The 23,457-nt window shown below is 40.5% G+C and overlaps 1 protein-coding gene across 7 annotated transcripts in view; it reads left to right on the forward strand.

Moving 5' to 3' along the window:
- Window positions 1-23,457, forward strand: part of CNOT1 (CCR4-NOT transcription complex subunit 1) — a 99,463-nt gene that overhangs the window by 809 nt on the left and 75,197 nt on the right. The window lies entirely within an intron of this gene.

Raw genomic sequence — 23,457 nt, forward strand, 5'->3', positions numbered from 1 at the left:
CGACTTCTCTCCGAAGTCGGCCGTCGCCCACTCGGGCCGGTGAGTCTGAGCTGTAGAGGCGGCTCGGCGCCCCCCCCCCCCCCCCAAGTGTCCCCCCAGTGAGCGGAGCGCTTGTAGGCCTGGGCGCTGGGGAGAGACTTCCTTCCTGCACCTCTAGCAGAGAGGTTGCTTGAGGCCAAACACAAAATAACTCATTCGGTACCAGTTCCTCTGCAAAACTTGCCCAGCTAGCCTCACACAGATCATTATCCCCGCTAGGAGTGAGGTTTGTAGCTTAAAAAAAAGAAAGAAAATGTCTGATACCTGTGGGTTTGGAAATGCTGTGTTTAAAGTAAACTTTGAGAAGTAGGCTTTCCCCCCCCCCGAAGCCACCCAATCAAATGTCCCATTGCTTAGGACTCTAATAAAAAAAGTGTTTTCTTCCTGTAAGCAGAGTAACGATGCTTCTTTCCCCTTTTCTCTGTAATTCTGTTGCCTTGGAAGATTTAACAGCCAGTAATTTGAATAAACTATAATTGAGTATTTGGGGGGTAAAAAATTCTGATCATGGCCCTCGTGACAATCCGTTTGATAGGAATAAGGATACATATATGAAAAAAGGGGAGGACAAGGAAAAAATTAGAAAGGTCAAACATTTAGAGCAAGCCTGTTTTTGTTGGGGTATTTGGGTTTAATATGTTAGTAATGTGTGGCTCAGGTTGACTTTATCCTTCTAAAGCTGGGCAGCGTGGTATTTTTGCTATTAATATATATGGTAACAGTTTAAGTAGTCTTGTTTTGGGACACTGCAAATTGTTACCTTGTCTTAGCAGAAAATGAGCCGATGATACATAAAGTTTTAGGCATCCAGTTTTACTTTAAAATGGTAGTATGTTGATAAAACCTGTTGAGAGGGTTGGTCCCTTTTCAACAAGTGTTGGTCCCAAGACCTTTATTGGAAACTTAACTCTAGAATCAAGGAACAAAGACTGGACCATTAATAACTGACAGCGTTTCCCTTTCTTGCTTAAGATATAACCTTAGAGGTTTTAAAGCAGGGTTTTGTGGCATCTTGGTGGGACTGAAATGCTTTTGGTTCCTAAGTCAAATATATTAGTTTCTGGCTTAGTTTTTTTCCTCTAATCTCTAAATTTCTACTAGGCTTGTTTAAATCCCACTCTCTTCAAAATGGAATCTTGTCAGGCTAAGTACTGTGACGTTTTAACTTTGGGTTATGTCGTTTAGAAACAAACTGTATAACTGTATGAACACAAGAGGAAATGCTGTCTGTTCAAGACCCTGCTTAAAGACTGATCTCATCATTGCATGTTGCTTTCTCTAAGCATGTTTTTTGTTAGATTCTGATACGTAGTTATGAAAAACTTTTTGAGCAGCCTGAGTTGATGAACTTGAATTTTTTTTTTCATTCCATGAGGTAACAAAATTTTGGGCATTCAGTGCGTGGAAGGGAATTTGTCCATAATTCTAATTAAATGCTCACACATTCTTCTTTTTTCTTCTTTCTTCTTCTTAGATTTTATTTATTTATTCACGAGAGACACAGAGAGAGAGGCAGAGACACAGGCAGAGGGAGAGCAGGCTTCATGCAGGGAGCCCGATGTGGGACTCCATCCCAGGATTCCAGGATCACGCACGCCCTGAGCCAAAGGCTGGAGTCCAACCGCTGAGCCACCCAGGGATCCCCTCACACATTCTTTAAGGCACTAATTTTTGTTAAGATGTTTATGCTTCTGGAATGACCAAAAATAATAGCCTGCCATTTTGAAATGCTGTATTTTATGAACTTTGGTATACTTTATTAGTACAAAACTAACTTTCAGGTCATTTAAAAATATTAGCTGAAGCATTTTTAAATGGCCCTCTGACCAAACTGAACTTCCTGCTGGGACATTTCAAACTGGCATCCCACCGAGTCTTATTTTAAGACCTTATATATAGCAAAGTCCTACATTTCCTTTTCTGTTTGCTCACAATTTTTAAGAAGCATGTTTCAAAGCTAAAAGGGGCTCAAAACCCTTAGCACCCTATATATACACAATAGTTTAGCGTTGTTCTTTTTACTCTTATGTTTGTAAGACTGTAGCAAAGCAAATAAAACATTAATTGAAAAGCACCTTTAAGAAGTCAGTAATTAGAGGCGTAGACTTAATCTGAAACCTTGTGTTGAGATTTGAAGAAAGTACAGCTTTTGGAAGTGTAGACTGTTGATTTAAGAAATGGACTTCTGTCTTTAATGTTGGAAAGCTCAGCATAAACCTCCAGGATAAAATGTTTCGGTTAATTTTGTTAACAGTTGTTAGGAAATTCCTAAAATTGAATGAGATGTTAAATTGTCTGCCGGAGAAGTGTTTGTGTGTGTGTATGTTGTACTAATTATGTAAAATATAGAAGGGAATGAAAGCATATTTCAAAAGACATCATCTTCTGTTCTTTTTTTTTTTTTTTTATCTTCTGTTCTTAATCCTCATTAAGAGCTCAGCATTTTCCCTTTCAGATAATTGAAATGCAGTGTTACTTTTAAATTTTTATTAGATTAATCCTAAGAATAGTTAACCCTTTGTTTCAGACTTTTTCTTTCTTTTTCTCTTCTCTACTCCCAGTGTGGGGCTTGAACTCATGACTCCACGATGGAGTCCCATGCTCTACTTACTGAGCCAGCCGGGCGCCCCCTGAAGCCCACCCTTGCCTTTTTGCAGTAGCTTGCTTTCTTTTTTCCTCAAGTTGACTTACTGAGCATGGAGCCCACCCCGGGCCCCAGACCCAGAAGTCATGACCTGAACTAAAATCAGAAGTTGCTGCCTGGGTGGCTCTGGTTGAGTGTCTGCCTTTGGCTCAGGGTGTGATCCCAGGGTCCTGGGATCGAGTTCCCTGTGAGGAGCCTGCTTCTTCCTCTGCCTGTGTCTCTGTCTCTCTCTCTCTCTCTGTGTCTCAAGGATAAAAAAAAAAAAAAAAAATCTTAAAAAAAAAAAGTTGGCACTCAACTGACTGAGCAACCCAGGTACCCCTTTGCAGTAGCTTTCTAACTAATCTCCCGTATCTTCCCCATGATTTATTGATTGTGTTTTTTAATTACATAAGTAATATGTAAATACATTCCAAGTGTAAATAATTCCAGGAATATAATTAATTCTTTACTGCCAGATTGCCTCCTAAGTCACTGGTTTGAAAAATAGGCATTCTCTGCTCAAAAGTCCTTCAAATCCCTTGGCCTGGAGCTGTGTGTTGATCCTTTTCCTACCTGTGGCATCATATTACTATCTTGTAGTAGTCAAAAGACTGTTACATAGTGGTTCCTAAATATATCTTTATCCTTTATCTCTTTTATCTGGAAAGTCATTGTGTCTACCAAAACATCTATCATTCAAACTCAAATATACTGTCTATAGAAGTCTTTGCACTGATATTCCTAACAAGATTGGTTTCTTAAATACCTCTTGGTCAGTTTTGTTACATATAGCATATACTGTTTTGCCTTGTAAATTTTTTCTGCCTCATTGCCCTGAATTGTAATTGGATAATGCTTCATTTGTTCCACTAGGGTAGATGTATAGAGCCTTTTTCTTGGAACTATAAACTTATAATTCTGTTGACATCTTTTAGATGGTTACACTTTGAGAGCTAGTCATACAGAATTATGGTATCATTCTTTAGGAAATAGAAGCTGAGGAAAGTAAGGTGACTTTCTTAGTTTAAGGTCAGACAGACCAGGTTTTCCACTGTATTCTTTTTTTTAAGTTTTTATTTATTTATTCATGAGTGACACAGAGAGAGAGGGAGAGACAAAGGCAGAGGGAGAAGCAGGCTCCCTGCAGGAAGACGTGGGACTCAATCCCAGGACTCCAGGATCACGCCCTGGGCCAAAGGCAGATGCTCAACAGCTGAGCCACCCAGGTGTCCCTCCTACTGTATCCTGATGTTCATTCTGTCTTTCCATATTCTGCTTGAGTTCAGTACAAGGAAAAGAAAGATGTATGAATTTACTAATCAAAGAAGAGCATAGGGGCACCTGGGTGGCTCAGTCAGTTAAGTTTCAGACTTTTTTTTCCCCTTAAGATTTATTGATTTTAGAGAGAGAGTGTGCATGTATGAGCGGGGGAGGGGAAGCAGACTCCTGGCTTGAGTGCAGAGCTTGATGAGAGGCTTGATTTCATGATCCTGAGATCATGATTTGAGCCAAAATCAAGGGTATGTTCAACTGATTGAGCCACCCAAGTGCCCCAAGTATCTGGCTCTTGATCTCAGCTTAGGTCTTGATCTCAGGGGTGTGAATTCAGTCTCCCCGTTGGGCTCCATGCTGGGTGTGGAGCCTACTTAAAAAACAAAAAACCCATAATCTTTGTGGTTAACCATTTGTTTTTTGTTTTTTTTTTTTTAAAGATTTTTATTTATTTATTCATGAGAGACACAGAGAGAGAGAGAGAGAGGCAGAGACACAGGCAGAGGGAGAAGCAGGCTCCACACAGGGAGCCCGACATGGGACTCAATCCCGGGACTCCAGAATCACGCTCTGGTCTGAAGGCAGGTGCTAAACCACTGAGCCACCCAGGGATTCCCCAACCATTTGTTTTTTTGAAGGAGTTTGTCATTGTATAATTAAAATCTCTGGAGGTTGGTTTGGTAGTTCAGGATTTCACTTTCATTTAGTGGATTGGATTTTAGCACATCATGAATATCTATTAAAAATAGTTTTCTACAGAATTAAATTGTTTCTTGGGTAATTAATTACCTAGGGAGATTTTTTTCTTTACTTTACTTTTATTTTATTTTATTTTATTTTATTTTTATTTTATTTTATTTTATTTTTTATTTATTTATTTATGATAGTCACAGAGAGAGAGAGAGGCAAAGACATAGGCAGAGGGAGAAGCAGGCTCCATGCACCGGGAGCCTGATGTGGGATTCGATCCTGGGTCTCCAGGATCGCGCCCTGGGCCAAAGGCAGGCGCAAACCGCTGTGCCACCCAGGGATCCCTTTTCTTTACTTTTAATGAGTGTTTCTTCCTGTTTTATTGACATAATTGACACGCAGGACTGTATATGTTTCATATGTATAGAGTAATGACTTGACCTACCTTTATTGTGAGATACCTCCAATGTTCATTTGGAGAAGATTTTCTTAGTTGTGACTAAAGGAAACAAAATCCACCCCCCCACCCCCCCCGGAAATTTTTTGTAGGATAAGACATGAGATTTGAGTGTTTCTTCTCTTCACTGTGAAAATATAAAACTCTAAACTGACAAAAAGTCGACCTTTTCAGTTACAGTTATTGTGAGTGGTCATTAGTTAACCTTAGTGTAAATTAACTCGCACTTCTGTTAAGACCACCAAAGGATAGGAAAGGACTTAGGTTTTAAAATGTTCTTGAGCACTATAAATTGAATTCTGACAGATACAAGTAAGTTTTCTCTTGGTGTAGTTATATATGTGTGTGTGTGTGTGTATGACTTATTTATTAGAGAAAGTGTGTAGGGGGAACAGAGGGAGAGAGAGAGTCCCAAGCAGACTCCCCGCTGAGCAGGAAGCCAGGCTCTAGTCCAGTCCTACCTCCAATGAGACCAGGACCTGGACCAAAACCAAGAGTCAGATGCCCAACTGATTTAGCCCCCCAGGAATCCCTGGTGTAGTTTTAAGTAGCTCCAAGAAGGATACTCCGTTATCTTTTAGTAGTCAAGTATATTATATACTATGTAGCTTTATAATTTTGTAATTACTACTGGGTTGGTGCTTCTTAATATTCGGTTGATTTCGGATCAAGAACTTGATTCTTGGGATCCCTGGGTGGCGCAGCGGTTTGGCGCCTGCCTTTGGCCCAGGGCGCGATCCTGGAGACCCGGGATCGAATCCCACGTCGGGCTCCCGGTGCATGGAGCCTGCTTCTCCCTCTGCCTGTGTCTCTGCGCCTCTCTCTCTCTCTGTGGCTATCATAAATAAATAAAAAATTAAAAAAAAATATTAAAAAAAGAACTTGATTCTTTTTTGGTTTTGGAGTACTTTTCCTGGTTCACTTTCTGTTTTTTTTTTTTTTTTTTTTTTTTTTTTTTTTTTTTTTTTTTTTTTTTTTTTTTTTTTTTAAAAGATTTTATTTATTTATGATAGTCACACAGAGAGAGAGAGAGAGGCAGAGACACAGGCAGAGGGAGAAGCAGGCTCCATGCAGGGAGCCCGATGTGGGATTCGATCCCGGGTCTCCAGGATCGCGCCCTGGGCCAAAGGCAGGCGCCAAACCGCTGCGCCACCCAGGGATCCCTCACTTTCTGTTTTTAAGAAATAGGGATTTATTGGGGTTCTTGGTTGGCTCAGTCCATAGAGCATGGGTCTCTTGGTCTTGGTCATGAATTCAAGCCCCACGTTGGGTGTAGAGCTTACCTGAATAAATAAATATAGAAGTAAAATGGTTTATTTGCTAACACTAACAATATGTCATGCTGTGCTAATGTATGGATTCGATTAAGTCTTGTAAAATTCTGAAAGTATCTACAAAAGGCTATGAAAGGTTCTTTTTAACAGTATTAAGATTCTATTGATTCCAGTAAAATAGCTTATTTAAAGTGGCATGGTTAGAGGATGCGTGGGTGGGTCAGCAGTTGAGCATCTGCCTTTGGCTCAGGTCTTGATTCTGGGGTCTGGGAATCGATTCCTGCATCTGGCCTCCTTCGAGGAACCTGCTTCTCCCTCTGTGTCTCTGCCTCTTTCTCCGTTTCTCATGAATAAGAAAATGAGATCTTAAAAAAAAAAAGTGTCATGGTTAGGAAGCAGTTGCAGCTCTTTCTCCATTTGTTATCTCATTTCTTTTTCTTTTTCTTTTTCTTTTTCTTTTTCTTTTTCTTTTTGTTATTTCAAATCTATTTACTACTTGGTGACCACTATGCTTTTGAATATTTCCATAACCCTTGTCAGCTTCAGCTCTGTTCTAAAAAATAGTTTTATGTTAGTTTAGCTTTCTTTTTCTTTTAATTTTTTTTCTTCACCTGCTCAGAACAGCAAGGTTTTTATTTTTTATTTTTTTGTATATTTTTTTATTGGCGTTTGATTTGCCAACATATAGTATAACACCCAGTGCTTTTTTTTTTTTTTTTTTTTTTTAATTATTTATTTTTTCATGAGAGGCAGAGACACAGGCAGAGGGAGAAGCAGGCTGCCTGCAAGGAGCTCAATGTGGGACCAGACCCCGGGACTCTGGGATCATGCCCTGAGCTGAAGGCAGATGCTTAACCGCTGAGCTACCTGGGTGTCCCTAGACATTTATATTCAGATAACTTTCCTCAGATAACTTTCGTTGGGTGTTCATTAGGTTGCCTTCTGTGGGGTAATTCAGGAAACCAGAGTCTTTGCAGCTTATAGCTCTGGTTTTCTCTAGAGGGAGTCCTCTTCATTTAGCTGGCAGATTGTGAAAAAAACCAAAGGGTCATGAGTAAGAGGTTTTCTGGACCGGGTCTGGAAGTGGCTGGCATCACTTATGGTCTACATTTCATTGGCTAGAACTTAGTTTCTTGGCCACACCTATGCAAAAGAGGCTGAGAAATGTAGTTTAGCTGTTTCGCCAAGAAGAGGGAACAGATTTGGTGATCATGTCTCTCTTACTCACTTATTCCCTAAAATATACTCAGACCAATCCACATAGCTTCCAGGATCGTCTTTATGATAAAATCCAGAAGTCTGAAATGGATTATCTACATGAGAGAAAAAAGGCACAAATTGGGTCTCAATTACCTCCAGCAGACATTTCATTTTTGGCCCTTGGCAAGGTTAGTTTGTGGGTTGTACTTAGGGCTGTGATTTATTACAGCAAAAGAATACAGAGCAGAATCAGCAAAGGGAAAAGGCATATGAGGTTAGTGTTGTAACAAACAACCCCAAGATACCAGTGGCTTAACAGAGTAGACATTTATATTATTTTTTTATTTGTTTGTTTTGAGTTGGTATTTAGTTATTGGCTATAAAGCCCCCTTGGAAATAGTGAGCTCTTTCTTTTGAGGAAACCAAGGGGAAGTCTAAGGAAACTGCACTCATGCTCTCAAGCTGAACCTCTCCTAGTGCCTTTCCCAGTGGAGTCATACTGGACATAGTTAATTCCTTCGGCAAGGAATTGTGACAACACGTGTGTGAAATGTTAACAGGGAAGCTCGTTAGAGACTCAGTGCCTAGGATTGTTCCTGGGAACTTGTCATGTGGGCATCATCTACCTACTACACACTAAAATTCCAGATTCCTGGAGGGAAGGCAGGTGTTCAACATAAACCATATATTTTGTGTGTGTGTGTGTGCAGCTTAGGCACAGGGAACCACTCTCACTTGGTTCTGGGAGTGTGTATTAGTTTTCCACAAAAGAAGTTCTAACAGCCAAAGGCCAACCTGGCATGTCTTTCTAAGGATAGCAATCTCAGACCTTCTGTGTTAAACTCTTTGCTGCTCAGTGAGTAAGGTGAATGATCTTCATTGAAAAGGATGTTGTAGAGAGAATCTAGGAATATGCAAAACTTAGTTGACTTGGTATTTTGTCTTAAAAATTTTCTGTTTCAGGGATCCCTGGGTGGCGCAGCGGTTTGGCGCCTGCCTTTGGCCCAGGGCGTGATCCTGGAGACCTGGGATCGAATCCCACGTCGGGCTTCCGGTGCATGGAGCCTGCTTCTCCCTCTGCCTGTGTCTCTGCCTCTCTCTCTCTGTGTGACTATCATAAATAAATAAAAATTTGAAAAAAAAAATTTTTTTTCTGTTTCAGTAGGAAAGAAAGTTCCTAGTTTCTTTTCTTTTTTCTTTTATTTGAGAGAGAGAGAGAGCAAACATGCCCCCATACACAAGTGGGTGGAAGAACAGAGGGAAACAGAAGCAGAGTCCTCGCTGAGCAGGGAGCCTGCTCCTGTAGTGTGATAGGCTCTGTCCCAGGACCCTGGGATCATGACCTGAGCTGAAGGCAGACTCAACTAACTCAGCCACCAAGGTGCCTCCCCTTAGCTCCTTTCACCTATCTTTTTAGATAGTTATTTTTGTATCATTCTAGATATCTGCATATAAGGATATATATATATATATATATATATATATTCTGTAACTTGTTTTCCTTCCAATAGATAATTTCCAATCTTTATAACTTTTTTTTTTTGTTATTACATAATATTCCTTTTTATGGTTTACTTAACCAGTGCCCTTTTGATGGATATGTAGGCCATTTTCACATGATATGTTTTTAAAGAGTTCATTTCCTGGATGAAAAGGAAATGAATTAAAGATGACTCTTGAGTATTCATTGCAGAATTGGGGCTTTAGAATTCTAAAACTCTTACTCTTTATACTTTATGTAAGGTTGGAGTTACTTAGATCAGGGTTGGCTTGTTTTAGGAGTTGGTATTAAAACAATTATTTAGGGTTGCCTGGGTGGTTCATTTGATTGAGCATCTGCTGTCGGCTTGGTTCATGATCCCAGGGTCTTGGGATCCAGCCCTGCGTTGGGCTGCCTGCTCAGCAGAGAGCCTGCTTCTCCCTCTGCCTACTGTTCCCCATGCTTGTATGTTCTCTCTCTCAAATAAATTAATAAAATCTTTAAATAAATGAAACAGTGATTTAGACAATGATTTTGAAGGTACAATACAAGGGCTTATGTTGTTTTTTGAATCATCTTACCTCTACTGTCCAGTTCTTTAAAGTTCTATTAAATACTGTCTTTAGGGGTATCTGTGGCTTAGTTGGTTGGCTCAACCCCACTCTTGATTTTGGCTCAGATCATGATCTCAAGGGTTGTGAGATTGAATCTCTGCATTGAGGGCAGCCCCCGTGGCTCAGCGGTTTAGCGCCGCCTTCAGCCTGGGGTGTGATCCTGGAGACCAGGGATCGAGTCCCACGTCAGGCTCCCTGCATGGAGCCTGCTTCTCCCTCTGCCTGTGTCTCTGTCTCTGTCTCTGTCTCTCTCTCTCTCTCTCTCCCTCTGTGTGTGTCTATGAATAAATAAATCAAATCTTAAAAAAAAATGAATCTCTGCATTGAGTTGGCATTGGATGCTGCACTGGACGTAGAGGCTGCTTAAGATTATCTCTTGCCCTCTGTGCCCCGCCACCCCCCCCCCAAGAAAAAAATTTGTCTTTAAAATTTTATTAGTAATGGCAAGTCAAACTATTCTTTACATACATACATATGTTATGTATGTATGTTTTTCTTTTTTAAAGTAAGCTCTAGGACTGAAGTGGGGCTTGAACTCCAAACCCAGAGAGCAAGAGTCACATACATGCTCTACCAACTGAGGGTGCCAGGCAGTCCTCTTCATCTATAAACATGATATAATACCTTTCTCACAAAGAGTTTAACAGGTTTAAGTTAATATATGAAAAATGATTAGAACAATTCTGTGTATTTGTTGTGATTATACTTCGATAAGTTGCTCTATTTTGTACACAGTAATTATAATTAAGACTTTAATAAGTGAACCAACATTTTGGGTTCAGAACTATGTACTGTAAATCTAGAATCCCTGCCTCTTGAAGGAATTTTTTTTTTTTTAATTTTTATTTATTTATGATTGTCACAGAGAGAGAGAGAGAGAGGCAGAGACACAGGCAGATGGAGAAGCAGGCTCCATGCACCGGGAGCCCGATGTGGGATTCGATCCCGGGTCTCCAGGATCGCGCCCTGGGCCAAAGGCAGGCGCCAAACCTCTGCGCCACCCAGGGATCCCTTGAAGGAATTTTAAATACCAGGATGAGTATTTTGTTTTGAGTTGGTATTTAGTTATTGGTTATAAAGTCCCATAGGAAATAGTGAGCTCTTTCTTTTAAGGAAACCAAGGGGAAAAGTGAGGCATCTAGGAAAATTCGTATTGGTTGTTTTTGGATGCTAAAATAAGCTACCTTTCTTGATTTATATGGATCATTAGAAATTTACAACTTTGTACAATATGGTAGCCACTACCCACATGTTGGCTGTTTAGTTTATACTAAGATTAGTTAAAATTACATAAAATTTTTAAGAAAGCTGAGTTCCTTAGTCACTCTAGACACACTTTAAGGAGCCACATGTGGTTAGTACCTGCCACATTGGACAGTACCGATGTAGAGCATTGCCATAGTTGGAGAAAAGAGATCGCTCAGCTTGATGACTTATAAATTGGAATGCTACTTATAAGAGTTGGTAAGAATTTTCAAGGTCAGTCTGTAGTGTTGGTAGACTTAAGTATTCTGGCTTTTTTTTTTTTTTTTTGATAATTTTTATATAATCTCTACACACACCAGGGGGCTTGAACTTAAAACTCCAAAATCAAGAGTTGGACGTTCCACCAACTGAGCCAGCCAGGCGCCCCTCCATATACATATACATGTACATATACATATATACATATATATGTATGTTTAGAGAGAGAGCATGTGTAAGTGGGGGTGGGGACAGAGGGAGAGGGAGAATCTTTTAATTATTTTTTTTTAAAGATTTATTTATTTATTCATGAGAGAGACACAGGGAGAAGCAGAAACACAGGCAGAGAGAGAAGCAGGCTTCCTGCGAGGAACCTGATGTGGGACTCGATCCTGGGACCCTGGGATCACATCCCGAGCCAAAGGCAGATGCTCAACCACTGAACCCACTCAGGTATCCCAAGGAGAGAGAATCTTATGGAGGCTCACAACTCTGAGATGATGATCTGAGCCGAAATCGAGTTGGATGCTTAACTGATTGAGCCACCCAGGTATCCCCATATATTTTTAATATTGGCATTTGGAGTTTTAAAAAACTGATAGCCTTGGATCTGGCCTCTTTGGCTTCTTGAAGTACCTGTTGATACTTAGAGCCAGTTAGGAGATAATACCAAGATTGCTGGCAGAAGTGAGTGGGACACCAAATTGCTTTTACAGAGATATTTTTGGCATAACTGGCATAACTGGATGTTAGGGGAAAAGGAATAGATGTGAAGGACTTTCCTGGTTGTCTTAGAGATTACATTAAAGTTTAATATTCCATTAAAAAAAGTTTTATTTATTTATATGAGAGAGAGAGAATAGGAGTAGAGGGAAGAGGGAGAGGGAGAAGCAGACTCCACACAGAGTTCAGGGCCTGATGCGGGGTTTGATCCCAGGACTCTGAATCACAACTTTGAGCTGAAGTCAGACACTCAACTGACTGAGCCACCCAGGTCCCCCAGTTTGGTATTCATACTTACTTTCTCTCTCTCGCTTTTTTTTTTTTTTTTTCTTTAAAGATTTTATTTGTTTATTCATGAGAGACCCAGAGAGGCAGAGGGAGAAGCAGGCTGCCTGCGGGGAGCTTGTTGTAGGACTCCATCCCAGGACCCCAAGATCACGATCAGATGCTCAGCCACTGGGCCACCCAGGCACCCCTGGTATACTTTCTAAAAACATTTCCCAGAGCTATTAGTAAGTTTAGTGGTTCTCAGTCTTTAAAGTACGTAAGAGAGACACCTGGGTGGCTCAGTGGTTGGGTGTCTGCCTTTGGCTCGGCATGATCCCGGAGTCCTGGGATGCTTGCATCGGGCTCCCTGCATGAAGCCTGCTTCTCCCTCTGCCTGTGTCTCTGCCTCTCTCTGTGTGTCTCATGGACAAATAAAATTGTATAAAAAAATAATAAATTGTGTAAGAATACAGAGTGTTTAAAATACAGTGTTCTGTACTTAAGGATTTTAATTTTTTTGATGTAAGGTGGTGCTTAGCATTTTAAATCGGTCTCTCCCATCTCCCAGTTCTTTTTTTTAAGCTCCACCCCCCCCAATTTATTTAAATAATCTCTACGTCCACCGTAGGGCTCAAACTCAAAACCATGATCTAAAATCACATGCTCGGGATCCCTGGGTGGCGCAGCAGTTTAGCGCCTGCCTTTGGCCCACGGCGCGATCCTGGAGACCCGGGATCGAATCCCACATTGGGCTCCCGGTGCATGGAGCCTGCTTCTCCCTCTGCCTGTGTCTCTGCCTCTCTCTCTCTCTCTCTCTGTGACTATCATTAAAAAAAAATAATAATAATAAAATAAAATAAAATCACATGCTCTTCTGACTGAGCCAGCCAGGTGCCCCCTTGTTTCCCAGTTCTTATATATATAATTGCCTTAGTTACATAGCACTATAGTAAAATCTATATTTATTCTGTTAAGCCCCTTGAGGTAGGTGTTCTAGAAAACAAAAAGTAAATAATTAGTCACATGGCTTAGAGCTAGGCTCAAGTGTTTGTATTAATAGGAGTGTCATCTTTAGCAAATGAAGGTATTTATGAAGTAATCCTGTAGTGAAATGGAAGGAGATCATTTGGGACATTTTATATAATCCTGATAAAATAAGGGATAATAGTAAATTTGCCCAATTAAAAAATAATTTCAAAGTTGAATGAATTTGAGCTTGTTTCTGCAGTCAGGTTTATGATGGTTTTATGCTTGAAAAGCCTATGTACATTTTAATCATCTCCAAATTATTGATAGTTGACCTCAAAGGGAAGTCTCATTTGCACAAATAAGGGTGTTATATTTAAGACCTTTTTAGATCCATTCAAAGATTTAAAATGGAAATATTTAAGATTTATTTATCTTAGAACGAGAGGGTGCATAAGCAGGAAAAGGGGCAGAGGAGAGTTTTAAGATTTTATTTTTTACAAAAGATTTGATTTATTCATGAAGGACACAGAGAGCAAGGCAGAGACATAGGCACAGGGAGTTGCAGGCTCCATGCAGGAAGCCCGACGTGGGATCGATCTCTGGACCCTGGGATCATGCCTTGAGCCAAAGGTAGATGTTCAACCACTGAGCCACCCCAGGTGTCCCTAAGATCTTATTTGAGGGAGAGTGAGTGTGCACATATGCAAGTAGAGGGAGGGCAGAGGGAGAGAATCTTCAAGTAGATTCCCCTGAGTACAGGGCTCAATCCCAGGACCCATGAGATCTGACCTGAGCCAAAACCGAGAGTGACGCTCAATCGACTGCAGTACCCAGGTGCCCCCAAATTGAAATATTTAAAGGTAATGGCTTTCTTCTTTTTTTTTCTTTTTAACAAAATGTAATAATTAACTTTCAAAAATTTGTAAATAATATTTGAGCCCAGAGACACAGAGAGAGAGAGAGGCAGAGACACAGGCAGAGGGAGAAGCAGGCTCCATGCAGGGAGCCCGACGTGGGACTCGATCCCGGGTCTCCAGGATCAGACCCTGGGCTGAAGGCAGTGCTAAACCGCTGAGCCACCTGGGCTGCCTTATTTTATGTTATGTTATGTTATGTTATGTTATGTTATGTTATGTTATTTTTTAATTTAATTTAATTTAATTTTTAAATTAAATTTAATTTATTTTATTTATTTATTTTATTTTATTATTTTATTTTATTATTTTATTTTTTAAATTTTTTAAATTTTATTTATTTTATTTTATTTTATTTTATATTTTTTATTTTATTTGTTTTATATATAAATTTAATTTTTATTGGTGTTCAATTTGCCAACAGATAGAATAACACCCAGTGCTCATCCCATCAAGTGCCCCCCCCTCAGTGCCCGTCACCCAGTCACCTCCACCCCCCCTAGTTTGTTTCCCAGAGTTAGGAGTCTCTCGTGTTCTGTCTCCCTTTCTGATATTTCCCACTCATTTTTTCTCCTTTCCCCTTTAATCCCTTTCACTATTTTTTATATTCCCCAAATGAATGAGACCATATAATTATAATGTTTGTCCTTCTTCATTTATTTTTTAAAGATTTGACTTATTCATGAGAGACAGAGGGAGAGAGAGGCAGAGACATACGCAGACTCCCTGCAGGGAACCTGATGCAGGACTTGATCCCAGCACTCTGGGATCATGCCCTGAGCCAAAGGCAGACGCCCAACCACTGAGCCACCCAGGTGTCCCTGAAAAATGTTTATTTTTTATTTTATTTATTTATTTTTAAAAGATTTTATTTATTCATGAGAGACACAGAGTGAGGCGCAGAGACACAGGCAGAGAGAGAAGCAGGCTCCATGCAGGGAGCCCGACGTGGGACTCGATCCTGGGACTCCAGGATCATGCCCTGGGCTGAAGGTAGTGCTAAATCACTAAGCCTCCCAGGCTGCCCCCTGATAAATGTTTAATATGAGAATTTGTTTACATTGCAGCATTGTAAGGCGTTACAGCTATCTCACATGCCACTAAAACATAGACGACAAGAGATGTGAGTTTTAATTCCTTCTCTCAACCTGCCACTCAGGGCAGCCTGAGTGGCGCAGCGGTTTAGTGCCGCCTGCAGCCCGGGGCATGATCCTGGAGACCCAGGATTGAGTCCCACGTCGGGCTCCCTGCATGGAGCCCGCTTCTCCCTCTGCCTGTGTCTCTGCCTCTCTCTCTCTCTCTCTCTCTCTCTGTGTCTCTCATGAATAAATAAAATCTTAAAAGAAAAGAAAAGAACCTGCCACTCAGCCTATCATCACTTTGCACCAGTTAGTCACATCTTGTCCAGCCTGGCTATGCTCCTTGTTACATGTTTTATAAACTTCTACAGCTCCACTGAAGACTGACAGCTGCTCACCCTTCTTTCTTTTTCCTTTTTTTTTTTTTTTAAAGATTTTATTCATTCATGAGAGACAGAGGGGCAGAGACAAGCAGAGGGAGAAGCCCAATGCAGGACTCGATCCCAGGACCCCAGGATCACAACCTGAGCTAAAGGCAGACATTCAACCCCTGAGCCACCAAGGTGCCCCAGCTGCTCACTTTTCAGCAAACTCTTAAAGCAGATATGAGGTGATAGAATATCTCATCCACTGTGCTTATGCTAAATACTTGCTATTCGCCTGATGTTATCAGAAGGTAGACTGGGTTAGCTGCTCTACGAGACTGTCTTGAGGGCTTAGAAGATTCTTAATTCTCTGTGCTACCTCCTACCCATTAAAGATCTACCCTTTTGGGGAAGCTCTGGTTAGAAGATGCCCAAGTTTTACAAAAAGTAATTGTTATTACTTTTTTTTTTTTTTAAAGATTTTATTTATTCATGAGAGACCCAGGGAGAGAGAGGCAGAGATATAGGCAGAGGGAGAAGCAGGCTCCATGCAGGGAGCTTGATGTGGGACTCTTTCCCAGCACTCCAGGATCACGCCCTGAGCTGAGCCCAACTGCTGAGCCACCCAGGCATCCCCTAAAATTGCTATTACTTATCTTAAACTTTAAGTTTGTAAAAACTACTTTATAGTTTTAAAAATTAAAATACAATTGAGAGGGGCATCTGGGTGGCTCAGTGGTTGAGCGTCTGCCTTTGGCTCAGGGCGTGATCCCGGGGTCCTGGGATTGAGTCCTGCATCAGGCTCCCTATAGAGGAGCTTTATTTTAGTTTCGTAATGTAGAACAGACCCCATTTTTTTCTCTCCCTGCTGATGTTTTGACAAGTGCAGGCCAGTGACTTGGTAGAATGAACCAGTATTTGGATATATTTGTTAGAGTCTCATGCGTATTATAAACTTGTCCCTTTAACCTCTTTATTTCCTGGGAATTGATAGGTATGGAGGTATGGTTAGGCTTATGGTAATTATTTTTGGCAAGAATACGTCAAGGTGATAACTTCATATTGCAACACATCAGTAGACCTATATGTTGGGCAGTTTTACCATTAGTAATACATTTGGTTACTCATTTGGTTAAGGTAGTGACTGCCATAGCTGTATTGTAGGGCAGCCCAGGTGGCTCAGCGGTTTAGTGCCGCCTTCAGTACAGGGTGTATTGTAAAGGGACATTTTTTTCCTTCTCTAGTTAGTAGGTAATTTGTTGGGTGATAGTGTGCAAATGTCCCAGCACTCTTGCACCTGATGTTTTTTAGGCATTGGTAATTTTTGGCCTGAATCAACTTAAAAAAAAAAAAAAAAGATTATTTTAGAGAAAGTGTGTTGCATGCACACGTGAGCGAGTGAGGGGAGGGTAGAAGAAGGAAAGGAGAAAGAATCTCAAGACGACTTCCTGCTGACTAGAGAGCCTGATGTAGGGCTTGATCCCACAACCATCAGATCACGATCTGGATGCTTAAACCAGCTAAACCACCCAGGCGCCCCAGTTGCCTGAATCAACTTTTATACAGGTTACAGGTGTTACAAAATGGTATCTTTATTTTTCTTTCCTACTTTTTCAATTTATTCGTTGGCATCTTTTAGTAAAAGGTACATCTTCCTCTTTAAGTGTAATCATGGATTCAGGGATTCTCATTTACTGTATTCAGTTTTTTTTATGCTATGATTTGTTAGGACATTTTTACCCATAGTGTTTTACTGAAATTGCAGATTAAGTAACACATTGTTGTTTTAATCATATATTTATGTTAGAATATTTAATTGTGTTAGTTTTTATTTTTTAAGATTTTATTTATTCATGAGAGACATAGGCAGAGGGAGAAGCAGGCTCCCTGTGAGGAACCCAATGTGGGACTCGATCCCAGGACCCTGGGATCACAACCTGAGCCAAAGGCAGACACTCAGCCCTTGAGCCACCCAGGTGCCCTGTGTTAGATTATTTATATCTGTACATATATGAAGAACTTACAACATGTAGAAAGAAATTTGTGACACCAAATAATAAACTTGTGTATTCACTGGCATGCATTCAAAAATGATATATATTTTTTAAGATTTATTTATTTGAGAGAGGGTGTCTGTGATTTTGTGTGCAAGTTGGGGGACGGGCAGGGGGGGAGAATCCCAAGCCAACTTTATGACCCATGAGATTATGACCTGAGCCAAAACCAAGAATTGGGCTCTTAACCAACTGAGCCATCCAGGTGCCCCCCAAAATGATATGTTTTGATAAATTAAGAATTTAGAATGTATTGGTTGACAGTAGTACAATATGCACATTATTTTGAATTTTGCTCCCCCTTTAGGCATTTCTTTTTCTTTTTCTTTTTCTTTTTCTTTTTCTTTTTCTTTTCTCCTTTAGGCATTTCTAAATGATGTTGCACTGGGGGCAAAATACACAGTTGGTCATTGATCATAATATAAGTCCTTTTTCGATGTCCAGATGGACCCAGAATTAAGTGAGACTGCCTTTAATTGGCTTTTGTATCTTCCTGACATATCCCTCTTGGATTTTTGAGTGTTTCCTTTTGTCACGGAATGGATACAAACTAACCTTGTATTTATTTTCCTTATCCAGACTCTTGGAATTAGTCATTTCTCTAAGAAACCATTGCTTTTTAGTGTTCAGAAACCAAGATTTAGGAGTTACATGGGTGCATTGCTTTTGGGATATCATTGTTTCTATCTAGGGCATTTATTTTTTTTTTAGGATTTTATTTATTCATGAGACAGAGAGGCAGAGACATAGGCAGAGGGCGAAGCAGGCTCCCCACGGGGGGGCGGGGCGGGGGTGGGGGGGGACTGATACGGGACTCAATCTGAGGACCCTGGGGACCCTGGGATCATCATTCAAGCCAAAGGCAGACGTTCAACCACTGAACCACCCAGGCGCCAGTAGGGTATGTTTTTAAAAAAATTGAGATATAGTTGACATACAAGTTTAAGGTGTGCTACATGATTTGTTACATTCATACCATTGTAGCATTAGCTAATACTCTGTCACTTCAAATGATTATTCTAGTGATGATAACAATTAAGATCTAGTCTCTGGGACACCTGGGTGGCTCCATGATTGAGCATCTGCCTTCGGCCCAGGGTGTGATCCTAGAGTCCTGGGATTGGGTCCCACATCAGACTTCTGCATGGAGCCTGCTTCTCCCTCTGCCTGTGTGTCTGCCTCTGTCTCTGTGTCTCTCATGAATAAATCTTTTTTTTTTCTAGTCTCTTAGCAGGTTTAATGTTTATAATACAGTTTTGTTGTATATAATCACTGTATTGTGTATTAGATCTCCAAGACTTACCTACAAATCACAAGTTTGTACCCTTAAACATTCCTGTCTTCACTTCCTGGTTATGACTATTTCACTCTGCTTTTTTTTTGTTTTTGTTTTTAATTTTATTTTTATTTATTGACAGCACAAGCAGGAGGAATGACAGGCAGAGGCAGAGGGAGAAGCAGGCTCCCCGTGCAGCAGGGAGCCTGATGCGGGGCTGGATCCCAGGACCCTGGGATCATGAACCGAGACAAAAGCAGACAGACACTAACCTACTGAGCCACCCAGGTGCCCCTCACTCTGTTTTGTCATTTGGTACTTAAATTATTTATTTTGTTTTTGAGGTAGAGTCAACATAGAGCACTATAATAGTTTCAGGTGTACAACATAATGATTCAGTATTTCTGTATATTGTGAAATGAACACTAATAAATCTAGTTAACATCTACCACTATCCAGGAACACCTGGGTGGCTTAGTCAGTTAAGTGTCCGGTTCTTGGTCTCAGCTCAAGTCTTCGATCTCAGGATATGAGTTCAAACCCTGCATTGGATTCCATGCTGGGCTCCACACTGGGCTTGGAGCCTACTTAAAAACAACAATAAGAACAACAACAAGAAATCTACCACCACCCATAGCTAGAAGAATTTTTTATTCCTTGTGATGAGAACTTTTAAGATTTACTCTTTAATCACCATGCCATACATTATATCTTTGAGACTTACTGATCATAATTGAAAGTTAATCTGTTGACCACCTTCATCATTTCACCACCCCCATGCCTATACCCCACCCTTCCCCACCTCTGGTAACCACAATATGTTTTCTGTTTCAGAGTTGTTTTTAAGATTCCACATATGACCGATATCATACAGTATTTGTCTTATTCTGTCTGATTTATCTCAGCATAATATACTCAAGGCCATCCATGTTGTCACAAATGACAGTATTTTTTCCCCCCATGGCTGAAAAGTATTCCAGTGTATATATGCACCACATATTTTCCATTCATTTGTTGACACTTAGATTGTTTCCATATATTTTTTTAAGATTTTATTTTTAAGTAATCTTTCTACCCAATGTGGGGCTTGAACTCTGAACCCTGAAATCTACATGTTCTACCAACTGAGCCAGCCACGCATCCAGGTTGTTTTCATATCTTGGTTATTGTGAATAATGTTGCAGTAAACATGGGAGTGCATGTATCTTTTCAGTAACCTGTTTTCATTACCTTTGGATATGTACCCAGAAGTGGAATTACTGGGTTCTCTGGTAGTTTTATTATTAATTATTATTGTGCTTTTAAAGTCAGCTCCATGCCCAATGTGGGGTTTGAACTCACAACCCTGAGATCAAGAGTCATATGCTCTACCGATTGAGCCAGACACCTCTATTTTTAATTTTTTGAGGATCTACACTGTTCTCCATAGTGGTAGAACCACTTTAGAGTCCAAACAGCAGTACATAGGGGTTCCCTTTTCTCCATGTCCTCTCCAGCCCTTTTCTTGTTGTAGCCATTCTTACAGGTGTTAGATGGTGTTTTATCCTGGTTTTGGTGTGCATTTCCCTGATGATTAGTGATGTTGAGCACCTTTGCAGATGTCTTTGAGAAAAAGACATCTTTTGGTTTTCTGCCCATTTTTTAATTGGATTGTGATTTTTTTTTTTAAAGATTTTAATTTATTTATTCATGAGAGACAGAGAGAGAGGCAGAGACACAGACAGAGGGAGAAGCAGGCTCCATGCAGGGAGCCCGATGTGGGACTCGATCCCGGGTCTCCAGGATCAGGCCCTGGGCTGAAGGTAGCGCTAAACCGCTGAGCCACCCGGGCTGCCCAGATTGTGATTTTTAAAAAAGATTTTATTTATTTATTTGACAACAGAACACAAACAGGGAGAGTAGGAGAGGGAGAAGCAGGCTACTCACTGAGCAGGGAGACCGATGTAGGGCTTGATCCCAGGACCCTGGGATTATGATCTGAGCCAAAGGCAGAAGCTTAACCAACTGAGCCACCCAGGTGCCCCTGGATTGTGACTTTTTTTGTTGTTACTGAGTTGTAGGAATTTTTTTTTAATTAAAAAGAGGGGTGTATTAACCCTTTATCTGGTACATGTTTTGCAAATATTCTCTCATTCTGTAGATTGCCTTTTCATTTGGTCAATTGTTTCCTTTGTGCAGAAGCTTTTAATTTTGATGTAGTTGCGTTTATTATTTTTTTCTTTGGTTGTTTGTGTTTTTGGCCTCATGTCCAAAAAAAATCATTGCCAAGACTGGCCCTGAAAAGTATCCTTTGTGCGTTTTCTTCTAGGAATTTTTTTTTAAAGATTTTATTTATTTATTCATGAGAGAGAGAGGCAGAGACATAGGCAGAGGGAGAAGCAGGTTCCATGCAGGAAGCCCCATGCGGGACCAGACCCTGGGACTCTGGGATCATGCTCTGAGCCATCCAGGTGTCCTTCTTCTAGGAATTTTTTTGGTATCAGGTCTTCTGTTTAGTTTTGAGTTAATTTTTGTGAGTGGTGTTAGGATAGAGGTCTGTTTTCATTTTTTTGCATGGATTTATCCAGTTTTCCCAGCACCATTTTAAGACATTGTCCTTTCCCCATAGGTTGTTCTTGCTTCCCTTATCAAGTTTTTAGTTGACTGTATATACTCTCTGTTCTTTTTTTTTTTTTTAAGGTTTTATTTATTTAGTCATGAAAGAGAAGGAAGTAGAGACATAGGTAGAGGGAAAAGTAGGCTCCATGCAGGAAGCCTGATGTGGGACTCAATCCCACGACTCCAGTATTGCACCCTGGGCCGAAGGCAGGCGCTCAACCGCGGAGCCACCCAGGTGTCCCCCTGGTTTTGTTCTTATGTTTCATGATTGCTTTGGCTCTTGAGGATCTTTTATAGTTCCATACCAATTTAGGACTTTTGTTTTTCTGTTTATGTGAAAAATGCCATTGGAATTTTCACAGGGTTTTTGTTGAATCTACATGGCTTTGGGTGGTGTGGACATTTAATTTAAATTTTTTTTTAAATTACTAATTTTTAGAGAGGGAGAGAGAATTTTAAGCAGGCACCATGCCCACCGGAGAGCCTGATGCAGGGCTCCATCTCACAATCCTGAGATCATGACCTGAACTGAAATCAAGAGTCAGATGCTTAACTCTGTGAGTGATGTGGACATTTTAAGAGTATTAACTATTAAAAAAAAAAAAAAAGTATTAACTATTCTAACCCATTAACATATGTCTTTCCATTTGTGTCTTTTTTTTTTTGAAGATTTTATTTATTCATGAGAGAGAGAGGTAGACACATAGGCAGAGGGAGAAGCAGGCTCCCTTTGGGTGGCTGTTTGTGTCATATTTGATGTCTTTCAACAAAGTCTTGTAGTTTCATTGTATAGGGCTTTCATTAGACTCAACTAAGAAATGATTTTTGTTTTTAGATTTATTTATTTATTTATTTATTTATTTATTTATTTGAGAGAGAGAGAGAGAGAGCTTGTGGGAGCCAGGGGGATGGTCATAGGGAGAGAATCTTTTTTTTTTTTTTTTCAAGATTGATTTATTTATTAATGAGAGACACACAGAGAGAGAGCGCGCGGCAGAGACACAAGCAGAGGGAGAAGCAGGCTCCGTGCAGAGAGCCTGATGTGAATCTCGATCCCGGGACTCCAGGACCACAAGCCGGGTCGAAGGCAGGTGCAAACTACTGAGCCACCCGGGGGTCCCCACAGGTTGAGAATCTTAAGCAGACTCCTAACTGAGCTGGGAGCCTGTGGCTAGCCAATCTCTCCACCTGAGATCATGACCTGAGCCAAAATGAGGAGTCTGACGCTTAACTAACTGAGCCACCCAGGAGCCCCTAAAGAGTTACTTTTTACTCTTTTTTTTTAATTTTTATTTTTTATTATTTTTTAATTTTTTTTACTTTTTACTCTTTTACTTTACTTTTTCCTTTTGCTGAGATAGACTTCCCTGAAAATCTGTGTCCTTGGAGTTCTTGATGCAAAAAGAACTTCTATATCTGGAGGGATACTTTATTTATTTTGAATTTTAGGAAAGGTTGTACAGTTAATACTGTTGTTAACAGTCTGATGAGTCCTCTCTTTGCTTGTAAACTTTTTTTTTTTTTTTAAGATTTATTTATTCATTCAGAGAGAGCGAGAGAGAGGCAGAGACACAGGCAGAGGGAGAAGCAGGTTCCATGCAGGAAGCCCGATGTGGGACTCAATCCCGGGTCTCCAGGATCACACCCCGGCTGCAGGCAGCGCTAAACTGCTGTGCCACTGGGGCTGCCCTTTGCTTGTAAACTTATATAGGCCCTCAAAGTTGGATGTCTTACTAGTCAGATATAGGAAATATTGCTATAAATAGAATGTGAAGGAGACTTCTCTAAGATTTATAACAGGCTAGTTTAGTTGCAAGTAATGGATAGATAAAAACAATTCATGTGTTATTTAGAATGAACAAAACATCTTGGCACATTTTCAAGCTCCTCCTCTTTTTAAATTTTTTTTAAAAAATTTATTTATTCATGAAAGACACGAGGAGAGAGAGGCCGAGACACAGGCAGAGGGAGAAGCAGGCTCCATGCAGGGAGCCTGACGTGGGACTCGATCCCAGGTCTCTAGGATCACGCCCTGGGCTGCAGGCGGCGCTAACCTGCTGAGCCACCCGGGCTACCTGCTCCTTCTCTTTCTTTAG

The sequence above is a fragment of the Canis lupus genome, chromosome 5, assembly GCF_048164855.1.
Source record: "Canis lupus baileyi chromosome 5, mCanLup2.hap1, whole genome shotgun sequence".
Classification (NCBI taxonomy): Eukaryota; Metazoa; Chordata; class Mammalia; order Carnivora; family Canidae; genus Canis; species Canis lupus.